The sequence below is a fragment of the Argiope bruennichi genome, chromosome X1 (genome assembly GCF_947563725.1).
Source record: "Argiope bruennichi chromosome X1, qqArgBrue1.1, whole genome shotgun sequence".
Lineage (NCBI taxonomy): Eukaryota > Metazoa > Arthropoda > Arachnida > Araneae > Araneidae > Argiope > Argiope bruennichi.
In genome coordinates, this window is record NC_079162.1 from 70870276 (window position 1) to 70896009 (window position 25734).

Below are 25734 nucleotides of genomic sequence, written 5' to 3' on the forward strand. Positions count from 1 at the left end.
ACATTTGATGCTTGTCTTTAAATAATCACAACGACTAAAACCTTAGATATACGTGACTTGGTATATCTTCGTATAGTAGTGTCTTGGAATTTGAGCTTAGAAGGGCTTTCGTTTGCAGAAATCGTGCCATTTCCATTTAGCTATCAAAAAATGTTAAAATTCTTAAGTGAGTAAAGATTTTGCTTAATTTTAAGAATTTCTGCCAATGCAGTTACAACATTTGTTTCTAATTTTACAATAATTGTTAGATTTAATCAAAAAATTGTGTACTCATGACTTAACCATAAATATACAAATCCAAATTTAGATAAATTCCTTCTGAATGTCATTTTTGATGCACTATGCAAATGACTGCGATTAAATTTCCTCAAGTAATATATAGTACTCAGTATAGCATATAACTCTAGTAATATATCGCCAGTTTAAAGACTGTCGTTTTGAGAAATTCCTTTAGAAGCGCAATTATGTAATCGCTAATGAAGCATTAAGATATAAATTCCAACACATCTAGAAAGTATACCAATTTCTCGATAAAAATAAGAATAACTGAAAATGAAGCAATGCATTTATATTTCAGATAAGCTTCTTTTGTAAATAAGTAGGAAAATTTGTTAATTACAACATTTTAAGTTTGAGACACAATTTTGAAAAAGTTATTCCACAATAAGTGGGACATCCCCCCCCTCAGCAAAATTTGTTAAATTTAAACTGTTCACAGATGTTTGGCAACAGAATAGTGTAATAAATTATTAAAACTTATGATTTCAAGAGGGAGTTAATATTGCATAACTGAGTGTGCGCAAATAAGAAAATAGATTAAGTCAACAGAAAGATTTTTTTTTACTAAAAAGTAATATAACACCTAAATTATGTGTTAGTGAAATTTTTTATAATTAATTCGAGCATGGATTTATATTAATTTCTGTTGAATGCAACCCTCCTTCATAATTTGAATTAGTATATCGTGAATTATTTTTAACGAATACAATCAGGTTTCAAAGTTATTAAATTTTTGTGGAAAACGCAATTCCGAAATAAATAATCACAAAATTAACTCTTTAACAACATCACTTTAAATTTCAACACAAATTTAAGTTATTGCACAAGCATAATTGCCGAGTAACTGCTTCCCTCCTCTATTTACAAAGGTTTAGCCATTTCACTCTCCATTCAAACACTGTATCATTACGCTCGAGAGATAGTTCGATTTTTAAGTTACGGAAAGTTCAATTATGCTCAACATTCTGCTGATTATTCTCGAAACAAAATTTGTTGAATTTGAATATAATTTTAAAAACGGTGTATATTTAAAGTTCTAACTCATCGAAAGTATAACTGGCGGTCGAATACTGAGTAAAATTATATGTTTGTTTACTGATACAAAAGTAGAAGTGGAGCCGTTCTCCATCACCGGCATTCAAATTTTTCTGCACGTGAAGAATTTCCTGCATAAAAGGTAATTATATTTAACTATGGTTTGATCTATGAATTCAACTTTCTATTTATTGTAAACATATCATGGTATTTTTTTTAAAAAACTGGTATTTAAATTTAAATTGAATGATTAAATAAAAATCAATTATTCGATCTTTTTTCTGTTTTCACATTTTCTAAAGGAATGAGCAGTTTTATTTTATTTTTGAATTTTTTGATAATTTTAAATAATTGGAATTAAGATTTTTCTATGCGAAATTGGATTAGCTGTCAGTTTTTCTGATCGTCATTCTTTACCATGAAATACAAGCCAAACGATTTATTGAATAATTTATGCCTTTAGATATCATCCTACTTATTAAGCATATAGATTTCTATTTTACAAAGTGTATTTGTGATGAAATCATTAGTCGAAGCAAATTTTTCTATAGTTTTATGAAAAAAATATATCCTAATCAAGTCTTTCAGTTTAACTGCATTTCTAATTCATATCTCATTGCTTTTACTTAAATGCTTGAAAAATATTTTTTTTCTAATTACTTTGCTGGCCCATCATCTTCAAAAAATGAAGCAAGTTATACGATTTAATTTTAAGTTTTAGTTAATAAATTAATGAAGTTTGCTGTTGACTATAATTTTGAAATATTCTGTACCTTCGGCGAAGTACAAACTTAATGGTACTTTAAATCATAGGGGGAAAATAAATTTTTAATGTGCCCTTTCTTGTTGTTAAAAACAAAATGAAGATAATTTGACATTAAAAAATGATAAATCACTTAAATGGTGCTATTTTAAATTCTGAAAAGAAATGTTAATAAATTTTAATATTTAAATTTTTATACCATTTCATAAGAAAATTTTGATAATTTTTTTTTTATGTTAATACTTAAAATATCTTGAATGCAGACATTTAAAAGGAGGGGTAGAGGGAAATTAACTTTAGTTTTTCTGAATTTACATCAAATGAAATGTTTAGTTTTGTTAAATTTGGAATATGAATGAGTTTTCATTTTGTTAAAAATTTATATTTATCAAGACTTCATAAATGCTACCTATTTAAAATTCAGTTTTTTCTGTAGTTTCAACATGTAGAGCATAAAAAATATATGAAGCAAATAATTAGAATAATCATAAATTCGAAAGGTAGAAACTATGCAGGAACAATTAGAAAGTATCTTAAGTTTAGCACTGTATGTAATAACAGGAATTCATAGTTGAAAAAGAATTAGACCTAATATTCTACTGTATCTCCATTATATCTCTAAGTAGTAATTATTTATTAAGAATTTTTTGTCTATTCATTAATGAAAAAATATACATAACGAGTCATTAATTTGCATTAAATAAGTTTTGATCTTCATCGTGAAATCTTAGCTTATTTTAAAGAACTATTTACTGACAAGAGATCTTCCTTAACATGATTACTTATGTTTCATATTATCTTAATTATTCGTAAATTAAAGTACTTATCTTCAAATAATACTTTTGATTTCTGTTTTGTTTTATTGAAATTTTTTTTAGTCAAATTTTCATTCTTAAAACATATGTTACTCCAAAACAAAAACAAAGTTTTCATGAGAGAAATAGTGGGATCAAAAATACCTTTGTGTATTTATTTGTTGACTTTAGATTATGGCCTAGCTTTTAAGAAGACGATTTTAGCGGAGAAAAAGAAATGTACTTTCTGTATTTTCAAATTATTGAAAAATAGAATCTGAGGTTAATGTAACCTTGGATGCATTCACAAAAGAGCATATAAAATAAAGTACAATAGTTTTCAAACATTGTAATGCCTTTGGGTAAATTCTGTTATCTGTTCATATATTTCTGTTTATATATAAATATGAAGTTAAAGAAATATAAGATTTCAGATTTTTTTCTCAAAATTCATTAATATTTTTTCTTATAATTATTTGTGTAACTTCTAATAAATACTGCAGACAGAATTTATGATACAAATTAATGTTGCCTTTTTTTTGGGGGGGGGGGGCGCAACTAGCTTTTAGAAATAAACTCTGCTGGAAGACCCTAGACAAAAGCTTTATTAAGTATTTATACCTATGAGTACAATAATCTCTTTAATTATAAACTAGATATACAGACTTAGACTTCATACATGATAAATAAGAGTATTATTTTTATTAAAACTATTAAATAAATTCTACATGTCAATATTATTCATATTCATTATTGAATCAAAAGTACAATCAATGAATAGTTCTTATAATATATTTCATTTTCTATATGAATCATGCAAAACATTTTGGTAAATATATATTAAACTGAAACCAAATACTAGATGAATTAATCATGTTAAATTTTTTCAGTGAAATTAGTGAAAGTTGTAATAAGTGTATGTCATTGTGGAAATAACTCCTGCAGTGAGAATTTATCTCGTACAATATTCCCCCCCCCCCCCAGTTTTAAAACAAGTTGTTTCACATTGAAAAAGCTGTAGTGAAACTGGGTCTATATTTATACATGATATCGTATTTAATCCATTGTAAAAGTAATTTTGGCACTTGCACGTTTTAGGAACTCTAGTTAATAAATTATAAAATTTATCATAATAACGAGCATAAATGAAAATTAATGTTTAAAAAATTTTATGGAATAGGACAGTGAACTATATATACAGTGAGAGTCAAATGAAAGTAAACACCCATGATTAATTTAGAAAATGTGTTATTTCAAATATATTATTGACTTATTATATATATATATGTTACCGTTAAAGTATATAATGCAGTTATTTCATAGAATACCTAGTGGTTCCATGAAATAACTGATCGTGTCCGTTAAAGTGTGTAATATGTTATTAATTTGACACTTTAACTAGTTATTCTATGAAATAACTAGGTATTCTATAAATTAACTAATTAGAGACAGTTAAAGTATAAAATAAACAATTTATCTAAAATGAAATTAAACTAATGATAGACAATTAAAATGAAAAAGAAGCAATTTATCTAATTTATGCAGCGTATAAATGGTATTTATGGAAGCGTACCATAAAATCATTTGTTACAAAAAGGATTACTAAAATGACACTTAGAATTACAAAGAACATTATTTCTAAAACAAAAACATTTTTTATTTCTAAAACAAACAAACAAAAACATAAATGCAGTAGGGGTGGAAGGTAAATGTATTTGTCGTGCAAGATATATGATATAGATTATTTTACACTTTAACGGGCTACAGATCGTTATTCTATGAAATAACTAGTTAAACCATGAAATACAAGAGAGTTTTACTCTTTAACGGACACAATTATTTCATGGAATAACTAGGTATTCTATAAAATAACAGATTTCATACTTTAACTGTAACATGTATATATATAAATTATGAAATCATTTAAACAGAATTGAACAAGTTCGAAACATTCAATTTAGTTAAAATACATTAAGAAATAAATCAACTTGAAACTAACATCATCAGATTTTATGTGTAAAAAAAAAAAAAAAAGTAAACATTCATAACTCTTTCTATTTGAAATGTTTTAATTCATCATCTTTTTTTCTTCATAGAGGATCTTGATATAAGTTAAAGTCTTCTATTCTGCCTGAATTTATGTGAATACCTCAAAAAATCTTAGAAATTTTGCAATGGGGAAACAAAAGCACTAGAACGAAAGAAATTGTTAATAAATTTAGAAGGAAAATGGTAAGTTCTTATTTGAAATAGGAAAAATTGTCGAAAGAATCCACTGTACAGCAATAAAAAATTTTGTAACAAATATTCTAAACACAAACAATGAAGAAAAGAAATATTACAGGGAGACCAAGATCATTTACCGATATAGTATTGAGAGCAGCAAGCAAAAAGTCAAAGGTAATCCAATTGCGAGTGCTTTTAAAATATCTCAAAGCATCTTGCAATGATTAGCGAAGACAGTAAGAGCAAGCATTATAAGGAGGACTCTTCATAAACATGGGTTACATAGCAGGATTAAACGTAAGAATCTATTCACCACAAAATCGAACCAGAAAAAGTGCCTGCTCTTTGCCGAAAAGCTCCTTAAGAAGAATTTAGATTTTTGAAATGACATTTTATTTGGTGATGAGGAAAAAATATTGAATTTTTAGGCACGCAGAAATTTTCATAAATATGGAGACTAAAGAATGAAGAATCTAGCAATCAGTATTCAGTTAAGACAATTAAACATGGAGGTGTATTTGCTTTGATCTGCGGGTGTATGGTGGCTGCAGGAGTCTTGAATTTATTTGTCAAATCTACAATGAACAGAATGGATTACCTAAATATTTTTAAAAATGTTACGATTTATATACTGTTAAGAAGCTGAATTTTCCAACATGATAATGATCCCAAACATACATCAAAGATTGTGAAAGAATGGTAACTCTATCGTGTTGCGAAGACTTTTGACCATCATCCACAATCACCAGATCTAAACCCATTGAAAATTTATGGTCAAAACTTGAGAAAAATTTGTGTTGAAGAACCATTTCTAACAAGGAAGAATTGAAACAAATTGTCACAGAAGAATGTCAAAAAATCCCTCTCAAACTAACAAAAAAACTGGATCTCATGTATGCCTAGATGATTAAAGGCAGTTATAAAATCTAAAGGACTACAAACAGATTATTAATATTACAGTTTTTATTGTTTTTGTCGGTACCAGTGTTCTCTGTTTCCTCTTTTTTTAATGCATGAAATTTGATGTTTTTCCGTTTCAGTTGAATTATTTCTTCTTGCATTTTGATTTAATTAAATGTTTACAAATTGTTGTATCCTACATGAATAAGTTAACATTTGTATATATATACTTTATAGTACATGTCAATAATATATCTAATATAAAACATTTTCTATATCAATTATGGGTTTTTACTTCCTTTTCTCTCTCACTGTATATAGTTGCAACCCAATTGATTTAAATGTAATAAATTTTTTTAAAAACATTTAAATTTTTGCTGTAAAATTCATTTAATTTGATATATAAGTGTATGGCATTATGGCAATAGATTCTGCAATGAGAATTTATCTTGTACAATGACAATATTTCCCCCAGTTTCTAAACGGCATTTCACATTTAAAAACTGCAGTGACAATGGGTCAGATACACTTCTAAATTTATAGACTCTTAATAAATAAATCATAAATATAATCCTAATAAGCAATAAAATAGAAATCACATGTTTGAAAAATTTTATGGAACCGGATGGTGAACTATATATATATTTGCACCCCAGTTGGTTTGAATGGAATAAAAATATTTGTAAATATTTTAAATTTTTGCTGTAAAATTCATTTAATTTGGTATAATAAGTATATGTCATTGTGGTAATAAATCCTGCAATGAGAATTTATCTCGTACTATGACAATCCCTCCTCCCCCAGTTTTAAAACAGGCAATTTCATATTGAAAAAGCCGAGGTGAAACTTGGACAAGAAGTTCACTTAAAAATTGTATCTAATATACTTTGTAATTAAAAATTTTCAAACATGCAATTTCTATTTCTATCTTTAACTGTCTTATAGTTTTGCGGTTTTTTATACAATTGAATTATAAAATATAATTTAATTAATATAACTTTATAAATAATATAATTATATAATACATTACTCTTTAAAACCTTTAAGAAATAAAAATTAATTTACAAGTCACTCTCTTTATAATATTATTGAAATATATCAATTAATAACAGTATTCAAATATATTAAAAATATATAACTAACAAATGTACGTAAAGAAACATTTGTTTCAATAATATATATAACTGCTTGTGGAATTTATTATAACACATATTTTTTTCAGAAATAATAAACAGTTTCACTGAAATGATCGAACATTAAACTGGAGTCTTTATGTTAGTGATAAGATCTATTAGAACGTACCAGACTTAAGACAAAATTTATATGATCTAAAAACATAGTTCTGGATAAGTAATAAATTGACACTTTTGATAAGTTTCACATAAAATAAATTTCATGTTGCATTTTAATAATAAATAATTAATATGCTCTTTTGTGAAGAAACTAAATTGCCAAAAGACCAATCGATCAAAACTTTTTTGAAAGAAAATAATTATGTTCATGACCATTCATGTGAGAACAGTACCTCAAAAGCATTGCAAGTTAGATAGAAGAAATTAAATATGTGGTTTTGTTCCTAGAATTTAAAGTCTATATCAAATTTAGGTACAAATCTGTCGGAAGATAGTTGATTGGTTTGTTTAAGTGTGAATGCGGTAACTCGCAATTGCAACTAGCTAGATGAAGTAATTTTGGTATATAATATTTTAAAATTATTTTTATGTCCCTAACTTTTGACATATCCATCAATTGGAGAGACTTTAATCATCATGTATGTAAACACTTTACCATACTTATTGTATTTTGGAGTTAAATGAATTTTGATATTTGTAATCGACATCAACATTGTAAATTTCGACCCCCAATAAGGGAATAGAAAGAAATCCAAAATTGTTACTTGATTCTGTTTTATATAAGGTTAAGCACAAAGCATGTAGTATTGTGTGAATATCCAAGAAAATTTGCAAAATGTTATCCCACTGTCTTGAACAGATAATGTACAATCTTTGAAAAATATCTTTTTGCAGCACTAATGGATTTTGCATTGACAAGCTGCTGTTGCTAAAGGTCTTACAAGGGAAGGACGAGATGGGAAATTGAGTTGAAGGTGAGATGCACTAAAATGGTAGTATACATTTAGAATTTTCCTTCATGAAAATATTAAAGTGCAATAACCAGCCAATATTATTAGCTTTTAAATTTAAATGAAATTTCTCATTATTTTAGTTTTGTACTTTTTTTCACTAGTGGCGACTTCTTAGAATTTTACAGAAACTTATTTTTGAAAAAAAATAAATAACTATAAATAAAATATATTTGAATGGCTGCAGCTATCGTATATCTGATCAGCTGTTAGCAAAGAATGCTGAAGGTAGACCATTTTCACTACATGATGGTTTAAGAAAAATGCCAAATGGTGAACCCCTGCTTTGCAGCTGCTTAATGTATTCGAATACCCTAGACTCGGTACCTTGCTTTAGTTGTATACTATTTTCCAAAAGAAGAAGAAATGAAAAGTGTATATTATAAGTGGCTATAGTAATCGGAGATAGCAGACAAATGCAATTCAAGATTATGTGCATTCGACACTTTAATTCGTTTATTGCTGGGAAAGAATTACTGAAATGACGAAATTTAAGTTTGACTATTGATACAACAAATCAAGTTACTATATATAAAAAAACGGAACAATTAAAATTACTATTTCAAAAAATTGTAAATATGATTCTGTTTTTAACATGTAATAACCTTCAACTTCGAGATACCCATGAAATAATAAGTACTCTTAATAATGGAAATTTAAGTTAATCGATTTATTAAGTAAATAGGACTCTGTGTTAATGGATCATATAAACAGAATAAAAAATTCAAAAAATAGAACTGTGCATAATTACCACATAGATCACAAGGACAAACTATTCCTGCATTAGGAAATGAAGCTCTTGACAAATTCAATGATACAAAAGTAGCCACGTATTACTGTGTCCAAATGGATTGTAATTTTGATATTTCCCATAAGGAATAAAGTAAGTCACTATTAGCTATACAAATTTTGAAGAAAAAGACTAACTATAAATGAATCATTTATAGGATCCGTGTAAGTAACTGATGTAACTCGAGAAACACCAGCGAAACTCTATTGAAAAGAATAAGTGAAATTTTTTTAGATATTGTGAATTTTATAGGAGAGGCATATGTCAACGGTTGCAATATGAAAGGGAAATATAAAAGATGAATAATCTAAAATCATTTCTCTAAACCCTAATACAATTTATATGCCTTGCCTATCACATTCTTTTAATTTATTAATTTGTGATGTACCCAGTAGTATATGTTTTTTTTTGTTGGATATTGCAACATTTATAATTTTCTTCTTATAAAGAAAAATAAATTCTACAAAATCATTTAAAATATTACTCTTAAGCCATTATGCGACACTCTTTGGGAAGCAAAATAGATTCGGTTCAAGCAATTTGCACACAGTTTGAACAAACTTGTAATGCCCTAGAAGAGTTTGTTGATGCAAATACTGATAATGCAGCAGCAGGCGAAGCTCAAAGTCTTTTGGTTTCAATACGAGAAATGCTATTTATTTTATGTTTAATTGGTTGGCAGTATTGCTCAAATTTAACATTATCAATAAATTATTTCGAGCAAAAACAGATTTTCTTCATTGACTTAATTTAATAATGTTATTATTAAATCTAAAATCTAAGAGCACAATTTAACTAATGAATTTCAAAAAGGTAGATTATATTCCGAAATGGCAGACGAAGTTATAGGAAACCCGGTAGAGCGAGATGTCATTTTTTAACATTGCAATTGTTATTATTGTTGTACAAATTGAAGATAGATTTAAAAGTATTACAAATCAACTCTTTCTCTTAAAAACCAGCAATCTGATAGAAACACATCTGGGTGATTAATGATATAACCATTGTGGTTTAAGAAAAAAATACTTTCATTTAATTTTTATTTAGTTTTGTTCGTAATAAAAAAATAATTGTTACAAAATCTTCTCTAAAACTATATCTATGAAACTAAAACTCATGTAGATTATTAAATCTTGAAAAAAAATTCATGAATTTGAATTTCCTTATAGTATGGAAACTGATTTTCTTCAGATATTTCATTGAATGTTATCATTAAAGGCCTGCATTAAATTACAAGTATTTGAAATGAAATTGAATTATGTAGCATTATGTACTCAAAATATGTCCATCCGTATTATTCTATTATTTCCATTTTTATCATTCCAGTTTAAAAATTAAGATTTTCAAATTAAAAATGATTTTTTTATTAAATAACCAAAAATTGGATTGAAATTCTAGAATTATAAAATGTGATAAAATGACATCAAAATATAAAAGCAATTTCATCCCTGGATTATGTTAAGCTGCGCAACCCAAAATTATTAACATTTCACAACATTTAAACTATTTTATTAGTTAAATACTTCTAAGTTTTAATCCATTGAGAATGAGACTCATTTGTGAAAATGTAAATTCAGATCAGACTTTTAATGCCTGATTGATTCCTGTCTTTAAGAAGGGAAAGATGTATGAAATGTATCTATGAGCTATGAAATCAAAAATTTGATATTTAACTTTTATCATCTGTAGCAATTTTTTAATGAAACCCAATTTTAAAGCTACTGAAGTGCTGTGAAGAATGGGCTTAGTAATTTGGAATTTTGGTCATATGACAAGACTACTTAACCTGATGCTCCAGTTTCTAAACTGCAGCAATATTTTACTGTGTCCATCAATATACCAAATGCCTATTTCAATGTTAATATTCTATATTGTAGTGATACTACATATTCTTAAAACCTTACAAAATTGTGGATTTTGCAAAAAAATAGGTGGGTGGTTATAAATTGGATTAGTACAAATCAATTTGACAAAATATTTAATACTACAATATCTAAATTCTTAGAAATAAAAATGTCAGTATCGAGCGGCTCTTATGTGGAATGAGTATTCATTTTGAAATTGTATTTATTGGTTCTGAAGGGAGGGAAAAAATTACTAATCCTTCCTTGAAACTTATGCTTGAAAAAAAAAAAAATACTTAGTTTTAAGTACATAAGGCTAGATCATTATAACGCTGGCTTTGCTTAAGAGATCTGAAAACCAAACTGAAATGCCCATACTTAATGCAGCAAGCAAAAAAATTTATAACAACATACAATATAATAATCATTTATATTAATTCAAATAATATTTAAAGATGTAATTTATATCGATTTCAAAGTACGTAAAATAAGTATGAAAGAATTTATGTTCATTCAATTAACATTCACTAATCTAATTAATGTTAATAACGCTAATTTCGATTACTAATACTTTATAATAAGTAACGGCTTTTAATTCCCATTATTAACTTGGTGAATGCCTAGAAAAGAAATTCCTAGAATTCTTCAAAAATAGAATAAACAGCCTCAAAATTTAGTAATACAAAAACATGGCTTATAAGAATGTTCAATAGACCCATGTGTCGCAAAACGTTAATAGTAACATAAATTCTTTTGATAGCATAAATAAATTCAATGCACTTTAAAATTTTAAAAGGACTTACCAACAGCCTTAGAAACTAACAATCGAAATCAATTCAAAGTTTCACTAAAAAATGCTTATACTAAGCATTAAAGTCAAAAATTGAAATGCTGAAAAACCGTTATTCGGCGGAAATTATAATCACAATATCGATAATATTTTGATAAAAAAATTAATTTTAATAAAAAAATTTTTTACAAATTGTATTATTTAATATGTTAAAAATTTCCGTTTTGAACGTAAAATGCGGTAAAAATATCATCTAGCGCTTTTGGGGAGCAATTTTGGTGTAATTTTAATTAATTTATCTTTTGGAACTTCATTGTTTCACCCTCGACCCCTTGACTTGGACGCGTTTCAATTTGACAGGTGATCTATTTTATACGAAGTTGGTGGTGATATGTGTTTCCGGTTTCCTATTGCGGTTACGTCACACTTTAGGTTATGATGTTAATGATGAACAAACATTCAAGTGATTTGGGGGAAAATTGGTATTGGTGTTTGAAAAATCTTCCAGGTGGTTTTTATTTTATAAGGAATTGTTTTATATTTCCCATTAGTTGGTGACACAGTGAAAAATCGTTAAATTTTTTCAGTGATGAATCATTTAATAATAAACTTTTTAATAAAAGGTTTTAATTTTAATAATTTTTATACTTAATCTGAACAATGAAATATGAAGATTCGTGCATTTTAATAATTGATGATAAAAAATTTTGAATTCTAAAATTTAAATTTTTGGGAAGTTGCATAAAGTGGAATCGAAATCGAAAACACGTTTTAACATGTTGCATCCCATTTAATAATGTGAGCAGTGGTGTTGTAACATGAGAATAAGAAGCGTATTAATGCCCCATTTGCCACAGTTGAAGTGGCGAAAGGAAAATATGAAAACATTTACTTCAAATTTTTTAAATATCAAGCCTTTTACTTCATTTAAAAATCAAATATGATGAGTGAGACAAAAAAAAAAAAAAAAAAAATTATCGTGATATTAATTTTGACGACTAATTCTTTGATCAGAGTGGGTTGGGAAGTGACTGGCTATAAAGCATTTAACTTTTTTGTGGAGTATTTGTGTAGAAGTGGAGAATTAGAAAATTAAAAATCTAGTGCTAGTTTAAAACTCTTTTCTTTCACTCTTTTTTCATTTTTTTTAAAACTCCCTGTTCTAACCCCTTTTTCTTTTTCTCCCCCCTCCAACCCCCCCCCCCCTTTTTTTAACTCCTATATCTTTCTAAAAAATTTTTCTAAGTGCTAATTTCTTTCAGTATCTAAAACAGAAAATACAAGGGCGCTTATAATATAACCGAATATTTCAAAATTATCCGGCTCTAACTAATTTTGAAATATTTCACAGAATAAATATTTTAAGATTATTATTTTGTGTAAGGCTTTCCCTTATCTAGCGTTGGCATTTGAAAGAATAAGACTATTTAACTACATTTTCGCTTACGGGAACAAGCTGAGAATTTTTTCTCCTAGGGCCGTCATATTTTCAGAATCTTTAATTTGTGACTGGAGGGTCTTAAATTGATCACATTCATCAAAATATGAACACAGTATATGGATCGCTGCTGTAACGTTTTGTTGGTCTAATGTCCTGGCGTTGTAATCGAAGTTTGGAGAGTGGGTTGATTATTCTGTTCCTTCATGCAAGTATCGGTCAAAATTGAGAGTTCCGTCACCTTGATGTGATGTTGTTTTATGCTTCAGCTTATGCCATGGGTAGCTAACCTTTATGGATCAGTATGCCATTTTTTCTAAAGAAATGTTTAATGTGGTATAGACGTGCCGTCAGTAATTTTGACTTGTGATTGTTGGTAAGATAATAAAACTAAATACTAACAACTCAAAACTCTTTATTTACAACGAAAAAATACATTTTGCACTGTATAATAGTAAAGGCTTTAGTTATACGTGTAATTCAAATCAAAGTAACATTAGTGTGACTTCTTTTGTTGCATATTAGATGACAAATAACTTATATTAGGATTGCAATTTGTTACTTTTGGCAGTATCCTTGCTGATTTGGAGTCACCTGCCAAATGATTTCTAAGAGAGTCTAATGTTATTCATCTCATAAAATAACGACTCAAAGGTATAGGTAGATGAAATTATGGTTAAAATAGCATGAGCCAGCTTCTCCAAACAGTTAAATTTGTCTGGAATCGAATTCCAAGTTTCCAAAATTTCGGTACTGGCATTTTTACGAATATTGCTTTTAATCTTTCTGTTTAAACCAATTCCAACTTTTTCGTTGTTTCAATAAATTTTTGAATCCATATTGAACTAGACTGGAAATCAATCAGTAGCATTTCAAATTCTCCAATTTGCAACTAATCGAATTGAGACAAGTTCAGTTTATCAAATGAAATCACATCAGTGTACATAATAAACTTGAACGTTTCCGATAATTCTTTGAACTGAGAAAATCTGGCTGAAAATTCCTTGATTGACGAATCAATTACAGAATTAAATTCTTCAATAACTTTTTCTTCGTCTGGTTTCTCATGTACATCTAATCTCCGATATATATATATTTAAATTAAGGAAGTACTTGTATATTTTTTAATAATATCGTTCTTAGAACATGCAATCCAGCGTCAAAAGCGCGAATGAAATCCATCATGATGATAATTGTTTTATTTATGCCTTGAAGCTTTACATTCAGTTCGTTGAAATGTTGGCACATGTCTATAAAAAAACATAAATTTTTAGAGCCACATAACATCCAACAACTGTGGATTTGTTGAATTTCCCCCACATTTTGCAGAAACAGTCTGATTTCTTTCAAGCAGTCAACAAATCTTTGAAGTACGTTCCCGCTGCTCAACCAGCGAACATTATTATATATTAGTAAGCCATTATATACCGAGTTGACTTCATCCAACAAAGCCTCAAACTTTCACTTATTTAAAGCCTGCGACGATATGAGGTTGACTGTTTTTGTGACTACTGCCATTACATTATCAAGAGATGTTAAACCACTCTTAAAACACAAGGCTTGTTGGTGAATAATGCAGTGGAGCTAAAGAATCGAATGACCTACGTCTGTTTGAAATAAACTACTGAAACCTTTTTTTTTTTTTTTTTTTTTCCCCACCATGTTTGGAATACCATCAATTACTGAAATATTTCTTTTCAAATCAATTTCTTTCTCGGTAAGCGAATTTTTAACTGCGGTACAAATATTTGTGCCCTTTTTAAATGGAATGGGGACACTCGCGTTTGTTCATAATACTTTGTAATGAACATTGTTATTTTGAACTAAAATGCAAACCGTTTTGATTGGCGGCGTGCTCAAAATATTGTACCCCGTGCCATCAATGGCATGCGTGCCATTCGTTCGCCATCCCTGGCTTATGCCATGCTGCGTTATTTCAGCAAATAAGACAAAAATAAGCAGTGTTTGTACAAAAGTTACCTTTATATTGGATCTTCATTCTCCAATGAAATTGGACATGTGCATATACAAAATTTGCAGATTTCTTTCAAATTTCGAAAAAATCTGTTAACTACCAAATACTAAGAACTAAGTGTATAAAATTTGGTACATAATGTTAGCGTTTAAAATGTAGATCGGTATCAGATTTTTAACTATATCCCTAAATGAGGTGACAGTCTGTATATTCGCATGACTTTGGAATATTCGCTTTAATTAAATATCAAATTTCTTTTAACTTTTTTACTAAAGTTGCCGTTCTGTGTCAAATTTTGGCTTCAATAAGTCGACAAATTGGCGTGCAAAATGTATACTGGATTGTCTTCACTATACTACGAAGCACAAAAAGCTCATGCTTGGGAATCTGAAAATAATAAGAGCTGAATATTCGTGGCGTTCACTTTTCTGCCCCAAGTCCCAAAATTTTATGCGGAAGAGATGGTAATCGCACTTTTATTGCGAGGAAACTTCAGGGAGAGCATTCCATGTTTTTTTTTTCTTTTTCCCACTTTCAGGGAATTTTGTGTAAGATTTGATGGAGACGAAGTCATAGGGAGGATATTTGGTGCCGAGCAATTATTTTTATTTTTCGCCCTTTCCCGTCGTCTTTGTCGACTCCTATCGTGAAGAATGCAAGATAAGGGAGGGGGGGGGATCGCGATTTCCGGGGCATCTTTATCGCACGTGTAAGCACTTCGATTACGCCAATGCATAAAGTCATGACTGTTGTAATAATATTTAATATTGTAAAAAAATTAATATTATGAAAATTTTAGAAAATATTTTTGTATAGAAATTTTATTTAACCAAACTGTCCTTAAATTATTTAAGTAAGGATTGAGTACTTGGAATGGGCCCCATCCATTTGGACGGGGCCTGACGGGGATGATTTTCCGTTATGGTATTAATTCATAGTCATCGTCGTTCCGTTTGCTAATTGTGTGTTTTTCTGAGTTAATGATTCAATACATAGAAGTCCATCTTCTAATTTTAGTTATGTTTTCAGGACTGCGATGAGGGGGGGGGGGTTCTATCTCAGGTATCATTCCCGTCAATTGACCCTTGGCTCAAAATTATGAAGTCCGTTTCGAACTAGCCCTATTATTGCTTTCAAGCGGGGTGTTAAGATAGTTAATCCCATTCGATACCCTTTCCCGATCGAGACCCATTTAAAAAGTTATTGCACGTTGTAAATCTGTCGGGTATCACACATCCTTATATTGGATATGGATTGTAAGGTAGGAGAGTGCGATGGCTTATCAGATGTCGTCTTTTTCATATGATCACAGATCATAATATATAGTTACACCATAATCTGTAGGTAATTTAAAAACATGTCGTTTATCTTGTATGTGAACTCGGGATTTTTTTTTTTGTCAACTCTAAGATTTTCGCAATGTATCATATTTCATCCTAGGCTTATTTTTCAAAACGCGAGACATATTTTGTGAGTACAATATGCCTCGGTATTTTACAACCGTTTAGTCGTGGACACCAGAACCAGAAGTTTCCCTGTTCGAAACCCGATTCCACCGAAAAATCATGGCGTAGGTTTTTTTGGTATTAGTTAAACCCTTAGAGCCTAAATTCCTTCTTGCAGGTATGATGCGCCAGTTTGGAAAGGAAGGTACCATTCCAGGTGTCGTGCTCATCCGCTGACCGGAATTTAAAATTACGAGATCCGACCCAAAATAAGACTATTGTTGCTTCTTAACGGTGCGTTAATATAAATAAACTAAATGCAATTTATTCTTTTTGCATTTATCACGTTTAATAATTTTTTGAATAATAATTTTACAGTTTAATAGTTTAGATGTTTAATAATTTTTCAGGTGAACTAAGCTGTTTCACAAAATTTTTATTTTAAGAAAACAATATCAGTTGTCTGTTTCCCGCCCCCCCCCCGGATGGTCAACTCCTTTACGGATTTGGTTTCAAAATTTGATTCGGATGTACATTTTAAATGCTAAAACTTTATTGAAATTTACCCACCTAGCACTTTGCATTGTGCATTTATTGCGTTCCTGTACTCTCGGACACACAAACTTTCTGTGAATGCATATTCTTCAAAATTTAGTTGGAGTCTATGAGTTAGCTTAGAGACAACACATCAAATTTCAAGGCGTTTTGAGTGTTCGTATTCAGACACACATTCCAAAAATGAGTTTTTCGAACTCTTGGTGGTCTGAAACGAGCATATTTATGAAAATCTCGAGTCCGAATTTTTTGAGACGTTTACGGTACTTTCTCTTTGTATTTCTTCGTATACAAAAAAAAGTGAAATTTCTCTTCTAATACGTTAGAGCAGTTTTTAATAATCTTCGATCCGTCAATGACGTGACGTATTCTGGATAAATCTACCGCAGGTGTTAGAAGGTAAGCAGAAGAGAAATTTGGCCAACAATATCTACACGTTCGCAAACTCTTCCCCCTCCTCTTTGGTATGATATGAAAAATTGGAGAGGGAAGTGCAGGATCATTTGTCGTCTTTTTAATTTTTATCCAGTTCTGAAAGGGTGCATTTTTCTATTCAGTTATCCTGTTTGATACAAAGAAAACTGTACCAGTCCCCCCTCCCCACCTCAAATAAAAAATTCAAATGTGAAGTTATGAAAAAAAAAAAAAAGTGAGTCTCTTTGTGCAGTATAAGAAACGGTTTTTAATAATTATATTTAAATTAAAAGAATTTAGTCTTGCATTTATGTTGCTCCATTGATGTTTCTTGACGGGTCTGGATATGTGTTGTACAGAATATTTCTGTACTCTATACCTGTCAGGGGCATGCAAACTTTCTCCCATTGGTGTGATGTAGAAGTTTGGAAAGGGGACTGTATGCTCATGTACTGTCCTCTATCATCTGTTCAAAATTACTACGTTCGTCGGAAAATAATTGTTGGCCGTGTAACCTTAAAACGAAGCATTTTTCTTAAAATATCCGACTGTGTTTGGAATTTTTTTTTTTTTTAACAATAACTTAAATGTTATTTTTTCAACTCCATATGTTTCAAAACTTTGAAAATATGGTTAAATTATGCTTTCCAAATATATAAAAAAATTGAGAAGATTGAAAAAAAAAAGTTTTTTTATCTATCAGCCTTACGGTAAACAGGTATCAATTTATTCTGTCGTTATTTCGTAATATGTTTCTTTTTGAATTTGCAAACATTCTTATTTTATTTTTTTATGAGCATCTTCTCAAATCCTAGCAAAGTCAAATTGGACCGTTTTCCTCGCAAAGATATGATACTTTCGTTCGGCATTAAAAGGTTAACTAAACATATGGTTTCCATGCCAAGGAAATAACAATTAGATTCAAGGTCGCAATTAAATGTCTTATCAACGAATGCTAACTACTGTTGATTTCTTAAAAACTCTACAGGCAACATGAAATAGTTTGATTTTTCTTCCTTGCGATGGAAAGTGATTTATCAGAAAATAAATTTTTCTGATAATTTCTGAATTAATTTATGAACAGGTAATTGAAAGATTAATAATAGATGGCCAAAATACACTGAACGCATTTAGGATTATTTTTCCACCACTGGTTGGAAGAAGTTGAGCTAAACGGGTAATAATCTTCCTAATATTATTGATATCAATTGATATAACAGATTAATTAACCTAATAATTTTCTTGTTTCACCGAGTTTGGGTAAATTTAAAATTTGTATTTAAAAATCTAGCAGTAATCGAAAAATAATTGGAAAATCCATGACAGGTGGGTATTGATTCTGGCCGTCAGCTCGAATCATTTCAGATGGCAGCAAGCATTGAATTGAGGTAATAAGAAATAGAAATTGCGCCTTTCATCTAGATTGTAGCAGGAAGTAAAGAACTACGATAAATATCACTGACCAGTGATCGATTACTAATTCTAATACATTGATGGCGATCCAGTTGTATACAGATTCGAAGGGAAACATTCCATTGAATTTCGCCTGCATGTATTTTACATATGTTTGACTGCTAGATTTGAAACGAGAGCTAGATTGACTTTTGGAAATACTGAGTTTCAGGAATAAAGCATTAACTTAGTCGTTTCTCATGTTCATTTATTAATACCGTATTTCGCAAACAGGTTTTTGGATTATTTTTTTTCGTGTGTGTGTGCATTTCAATTTCATAAATCAGACGCTGTTAATTTGAACTTGCTAATAATTGAGTTTTACATCAAAACATAGATCGGTAGCCAAATTCGTTTAAATTCAAAGAGCGCCGTCTTTTATAAAAAAAAAAAAAAAAAATTATAAAAAACTTTTATACTGGAAGGATAACTTTTTTTAGATATACAATACGTATCTGTGAGGGAAATGCAAGGTACGATATATTGCAAATATTGTAGTTCATAAAATCGTCTTATCGAATTTTTTCGCGCATGCGTTGCAATGCACATCACCCGTTTTCCCCGCCCCTAAACAAATTTCCCTTTTATTGTTGAAATGCGTTTATTGTGTATCCCCTCTCCCCCTTCTCCAAATAAGAGTTGGAACTCCTTTCAGGGCGCGTGGGAAATTCAAAGGCAGATTTGCACTGCTCCTTCCCTTTCACCTTTCTACCAAAAAATGTAGAAAAACCTAACACTATGCAGTTAGAAAAGTCATTGGCATGCTTCCGAAGTTTTGGATAATTAGCATATTTTCTGGTTTTCGGTGAACATTCAGTCATTTACCAATTGGGGGGAAGGGGAAAGCTGTTAAAATTAACTGACTTCCTTAATTAACCAAGCATTTCTTTCCAGTGGGGACTGTTGGATTTATTATGTCTATACATTTCTATGAACGTCATTTTCAAAATAATGCAAATTTTGTATAATTTGTATATTTCTATCAACGTCATTTTCAAAATAATGCAAATTTTGTATAATTTGTATATTTCTATCGACGTCATTTTCAAAATATAATAATGCAATTTTTGTATATTTATTTAATCTTTTATTAATTTTATATCTGAATCGGCCGTTCAGGAGGCCAAAAATTTGAATAAATATTGCGGCATTTTAATCTTATGTACATTCGATGTTGTAATTTTTTAATTAATTTATATTATTTGTAAATTGTACTGGTATTAAAGGAGTTGGAAAATTTACTTGATGTGTAGTTTTTGGCAGTTTGAATATCTAGAGCATCTGAGATCCAAGCTCTTGAAAATTCGCTCTTCGAATTGAAGTTTTTACGTACTTAAATTTGCTCTAACTATTAAATTTCCTTAATCAGTGGATTTCAAACTTGTCTTCAAGTTCATATAAAGACAACAAATTATATTATGCTCTTTGAAACCGTATCAGAGCTGAAAGTGTTAAATATTTTGAGTTCTAATATTCAAATAATTAATTACAACTTAGTTAATTTTCTTTGATATATTTTGCATTCTAATTATACAATTTTTAAATGCTAAATTTTAATCTACTGATAATTATTATTAATAAATATTAATTTTACATTAATAATTTTGTAATCATATATATTTTTCAGTTAAAATCTCTACATAATAATATAACTGTCTCTTAACAGTGTTAAAGGTGCTCTATTTCATACATTATTACTGAATATCATTATTTTGTGGTGGGATGAACATCATTATGATCCATGCAGTGGACGCAAAAGGTCCCATGTTTTTGGGAACATTTCTTTAATTATGTAGCATATATGTGAAAGAAATATTTTAAAAATTCATTGAATTCATCAGTTCTTTTATTAAACAGACACACACGCACACATACACACAAAAGACAATATATTTACGAAAACAACACGTTTCTTTGAATTTTGTTTTAATTTATTTAGACAATCGCCACTTGTAAACATACGAAATATAGGAATCTAAGAAATCAAAACGTGCCTAAACCATATGGTGTTTGCATTTATTAATAATCATTGTCCACAGAGTAAAACTATATGCAAGCATATTGTCTGAGATTAAGATGCTGTTAAGATGCTCCGTTAAGATGCTATTCAAGACGATTATCCTTGCTCTCTGGTGAATTAAAAAATAATAAAAACTCCTTTGTGAACATTACCAGTCCTGAAATATAAGGATGATTTATTTATCTTCAATATGAAAACTATATGGGCCTATTAGTGAGGAATTTCTGGTTGCAAATAGAGTTATCAATCTTGTGTCCGATGTCTTAACAGTGTGTTTTGGAAATTGATTTGCAGCACAGATGTGGTGCGCATAATCTAATCACAATTTAGTTAAGAGCATTATTTCGAAAATGCCCTATCTATTGAATTCGAAAAAGATTATCTATTAAATTAACTATTTATTTATGTCCTTCATTAAAAAATAGAATTTATTACTTAAAAAAACACGTGGAAATACTCTCTAATAATTTGATGTAAATAAGTCTTTAAACTTAAAATATAAAGAAAAATATAAGAACATAGTCTCTAATGTAACCTGTCTATATATTCTTCACTATCTCGGCCATGAATCCTCTTTCTTTATACAACATATTAACATACCGATTCACAGATTTGTGACAAGCTTTCTTGATTTGTTTAAAATTTATTATTAGCGTGTATTTTTTGCAATCTTTTGTTCGTGGTTTTTGAAAAATCATTATTCAGTATCTAATTTTTTTCCCTATTCTGTATTTTAGAAATTATATTGCTCATATTTTTCTCTGCATACTACACATTTTTCGTTTCAGGTTCTAGCATAAAAACACATTCATACTATTAACAAGTAGTAGGCAATAACACATTTAATGTTGTCTTGTGCACGTTTTCTCATCTCTGACTTACATTGTTTGCTTTACAAACAATAAGTAGAGAACTAAAATAATTTTTAAAAGTAAGATTAAATAGGAGACAAATGAAATCTGAATTATTTTTTCATTATCATGATCTGAATGAAAGAACAATGAAAATGTCTAGATACTTAAAATTACTGTGTTTAATCTTATTTGGAAGTGTGACCTAATATTTAAGAAGTTTTGACTTAGAATAAAATCTGAGTAGATTCAATATATATATATATATATATATATATATATATATATATATATATATATATATATATATATATATAATATACTTTCTTGAAGCTCGTCAATAATCATCATTTTAAATGGTAGTAGAATGATTCACCTTTCACCGGTCTTAACAATTGTCATAACTGCATCAGTGGAAGAACTCTGATTTTTATTTTAACATTTTGAGGATAAAATATCATCTGAAGTATACTATAAGTGAGGAGAAGTTAATTACTATAGCAAAGTTTTCAATGAATGAAGGATTTTTTTAGTATTCACTTAAATAAATTTAATTTTTTAAATCAGAATATCGTGGATTTTATATTGAATAACGTCTAAAAATACTATTAATAATTTCCATTCATTTTTATATATATAATTTCACCTTAGACATTTTTTTATGCATAAATATGAAAATAGTTTCTTGCATTCAAGGGATTTTCTTTCTATTTCTTAACTGTAGTTTTGTAAAAGATGGTGACGAGCACAGAAAAAATTCTTTACAGAAATACACCTTGAAATCCATATTTGGATTTAAAATGAATTATTTATAAAATGTGTCCTCTTTGTGTAAAAAATGTTATTATTAAGAAGAATGTATTAAAATTATTAATATTGTTGAGAAGAAGAATATTTTATTAACTTAGTCTAAAACTATTCAAGGTTGATTTCAATAGGTGAAATTGATTGGAAATACTTGTCACGGCATAATTTTGGGTAAACAGTTACTGCACTCCACCTTGATTAGATCACATATGCTCAAACTATTTGTTAATACAAGTTTCCCCTTTGTCTTCATACATAGTGTTTCATAAGCTACACACTTAACTACATAATGATTTCACTTTCTGCCCAGAGATGACATTGTTTGTTTTCATTTATTTGTTTTCAAATGTCAAAAAGAATAAGCCTAAGCAATAATTTCTGCATTTTTATTGTCTATATAATTTTGAATATTAATTTTTTGAATATCTAGATTAATAAGTTTTATACATAAGAAATATATCTGAATTTTATTTCATTCATGCAAGCTTTTCTTCCAGGCCACTCCATCACTTATTATTTTGTTCTGTTTTGTAATTTCTGTTTGCTCCTTTTTTTTAATTATCATTTATTTCACTCACATGAATTGCATTTCTTTTTTTCTAATATTGCTAGATTTTTTTTTAACTCTAACAGTATTAATTTTACTATAATTTGTTTAGTGCTTCAAAAATTAGTGAAAATAAGACAATTTAATATTTAAAAATTCTAAATAAATTAAATTTCTTAACCTAATTTAAAAATAATTTATAACTGATTACAGGTAGGTTATGCAATTCTTCAAAATTTTTATATATTAATTGATATTTTTCTTTAATTTTCAAATCAGGCTATTTTGTAAAGTCATTTTAATGTCACATTTTTTTTTCTACAGAATTAGGTTATTTATATATCGTTATAGTATTTCACAAAAATAAATAACAAACTTTGACGTGGAGGCATCTGTGAAAAGTATTATAAAATTTGATATTGCTATTATTTGTGAAATTTTTCATGTGTAAGACATCTTAAACCAATACTAAAAGAATGCACAACAGTACCAAAACAAAAAAAAGCAAGCAAAATTTGAGGAGTTAATTTTATATGATCCGCGGCTTTTGAAAATAGTGTAGGTTTATACATGAGCAAATAACGAAACCAATAGAAAAGTTATATTTTCTGAAAACATTTGCAACAATTGAACATTTTTGTATTTATGCGAATTTGGAAAAATTTTTTCAAACAAGCTTACATTTTTTTTATATAAATTTAAAAAAAAATTTAATAACAAACTTCCTTTATATTTTTAAAAATTTAGTTCAGCTGGGTCTTCTGTCCTCAGGATTCCTTAGTTCCTTCCTTAAGATTAACTCTCTCATATATAGCTGAAAAGAGAGGAAAAAAGTTTTTAAAAACAGTTCATGAATGCTGTTTGTCAACACAATTTTCTTGCAAAAAATCTCTGCTTTGAGATTTATACAGAAAAGGAAAGAAAAGGCAATATATGGATGAATTTATTAAACTTAAATATTATGTTTGTCAAATAAATAAATTTTAAACTTAAAATTCCGAAAGCACTTTTTAAATGTAAAGACGAAGTTATCGCCAATGTCACCATTCTCAAAAATTCTAAATAAATTAAATTTTTTACCCTAATTTAAAAATAATTTAAAACGGATTACAGGTAGGATATACAATTCTTCAAAGTTTTTATATATTAATTGATATTTTTCTCTAATTTTCCTATCAGACTATTTTGTAAAGTCATTTTAATGGCACACTGATTTTTTCTACATAATTAGGTAGTTTATATATGTTTATAGTATTTCACAAAAATAATTTACAAACTTTGATGTGTAAACATCTGTGAAAAGTATTATAAAATTTGATATTGCTATTATTTGTGAAGTTTTTCACGTATCAGACATCTAAAACCAATACTTCACGTATACTAAAAGAATGCACAACAGTACTAAAACAAGAAAGACAGCAAAATTTGAAAGTTGTTTTTATTTTATCGCAGCTTTTAATGATATGGTAGATTCATACATGAGGAAATAATGAAACCAAAAGAAAAGTAATTTTTTCTGAAGATCATCTTTGTGTAAAAAATGCTAATAATAGGATTATTTTAAAATTATTAATATTATTAAGAAAAATAATAAGAAATTTTTTATATTCACTTAAATAAAACTTCATTTTTTAAATAAGAAAATAATGGATTTTATATTGAATAATGTTTAAAGATACAATTAATAATATCCATTCATTTTTTTATATATAATTTGACCTTGCATATTTTTTTTTTATTTTTTTTGAATAAATATGAAAATAGTTTCCTCCATTTAAGGGGTTTTCTTTTTATTTCTTAACTGTAGTTTTGTGATAAATGGTGAGGAACACAGAAAAAATTATTAACAAAAATACACCTTGAAATCCATATTTGAATTTAAATATAATTATTTATAAAATGTATCCTGTGTGTAAAAAATTTTATTAATAAGAAGAATGTATTAAATTTATTAATATTGTTGAGAAAAAGAATATTTTAAGTCTTAAACTATTCAAGGTTAATTTCAATAGTGAAATTGATTTGAAATACCTATTACAGAATAATTTTGGGCAAACAGTTTCTGCATCCCACTTGGATTAGATCACGTTTACTCGAAATGTTTGTTAATACAAATTTCCTCTTTGTCTTCATACATAGTGTTTTATAAGCTAATACTTAATACATACTACTTAACTACATAATGATTTCACTTTTTGCCCAGAGATGACATTGTTTTATCAAATGTCAAAAAAAAAAAAAAAGCCTAAGCAGTAATTTCTTCATTTTTATTGTCTATATAATTGGCAATATTTATTCTTTGAATATATAGATTAAAAAGTTTTATAAATAAGAAATATTTCTTAGTTTTATTTGTTTCATGCAAAAGCAATGCAAAATTTTCTTCAAGTCACTCCAAACTCTAACAGCATTAATTTTACTATGTTTTGTTTAGTGCTTCAAAAATTAGTAAAAACAAGACAATTTGGTATTTTAAAAATTCTAAATAAATTAAATTTTTTACCCGAATTTAAAAATATTTTAGAACGAATTACATGTAGGATATACAATTCTTCAAAAATTTTATATATTAATTGATATTTTTCTTTAATTTTCTTATCAGACTATGTAAAGTCATTTTAATGGCACACTGATTTTTTTTCTACAGAATTAGGTTGTTTTTATAA

At 28.2% G+C, this 25734-nt stretch overlaps 1 long non-coding RNA gene across 1 annotated transcript in view; it reads left to right on the forward strand.

Moving 5' to 3' along the window:
• Positions 1 to 1099: 1099 nt before the first annotated feature.
• The window catches only part of LOC129958092 (uncharacterized), a 45229-nt gene continuing 20594 nt past the window's right edge, over positions 1100 to 25734 (forward strand). The window contains exons 1-2 of the long non-coding RNA XR_008783136.1: positions 1100 to 1456; positions 8025 to 8104. This is a non-coding gene — a long non-coding RNA (uncharacterized LOC129958092). The remainder of the gene's footprint in view (positions 1457 to 8024; positions 8105 to 25734) is intronic.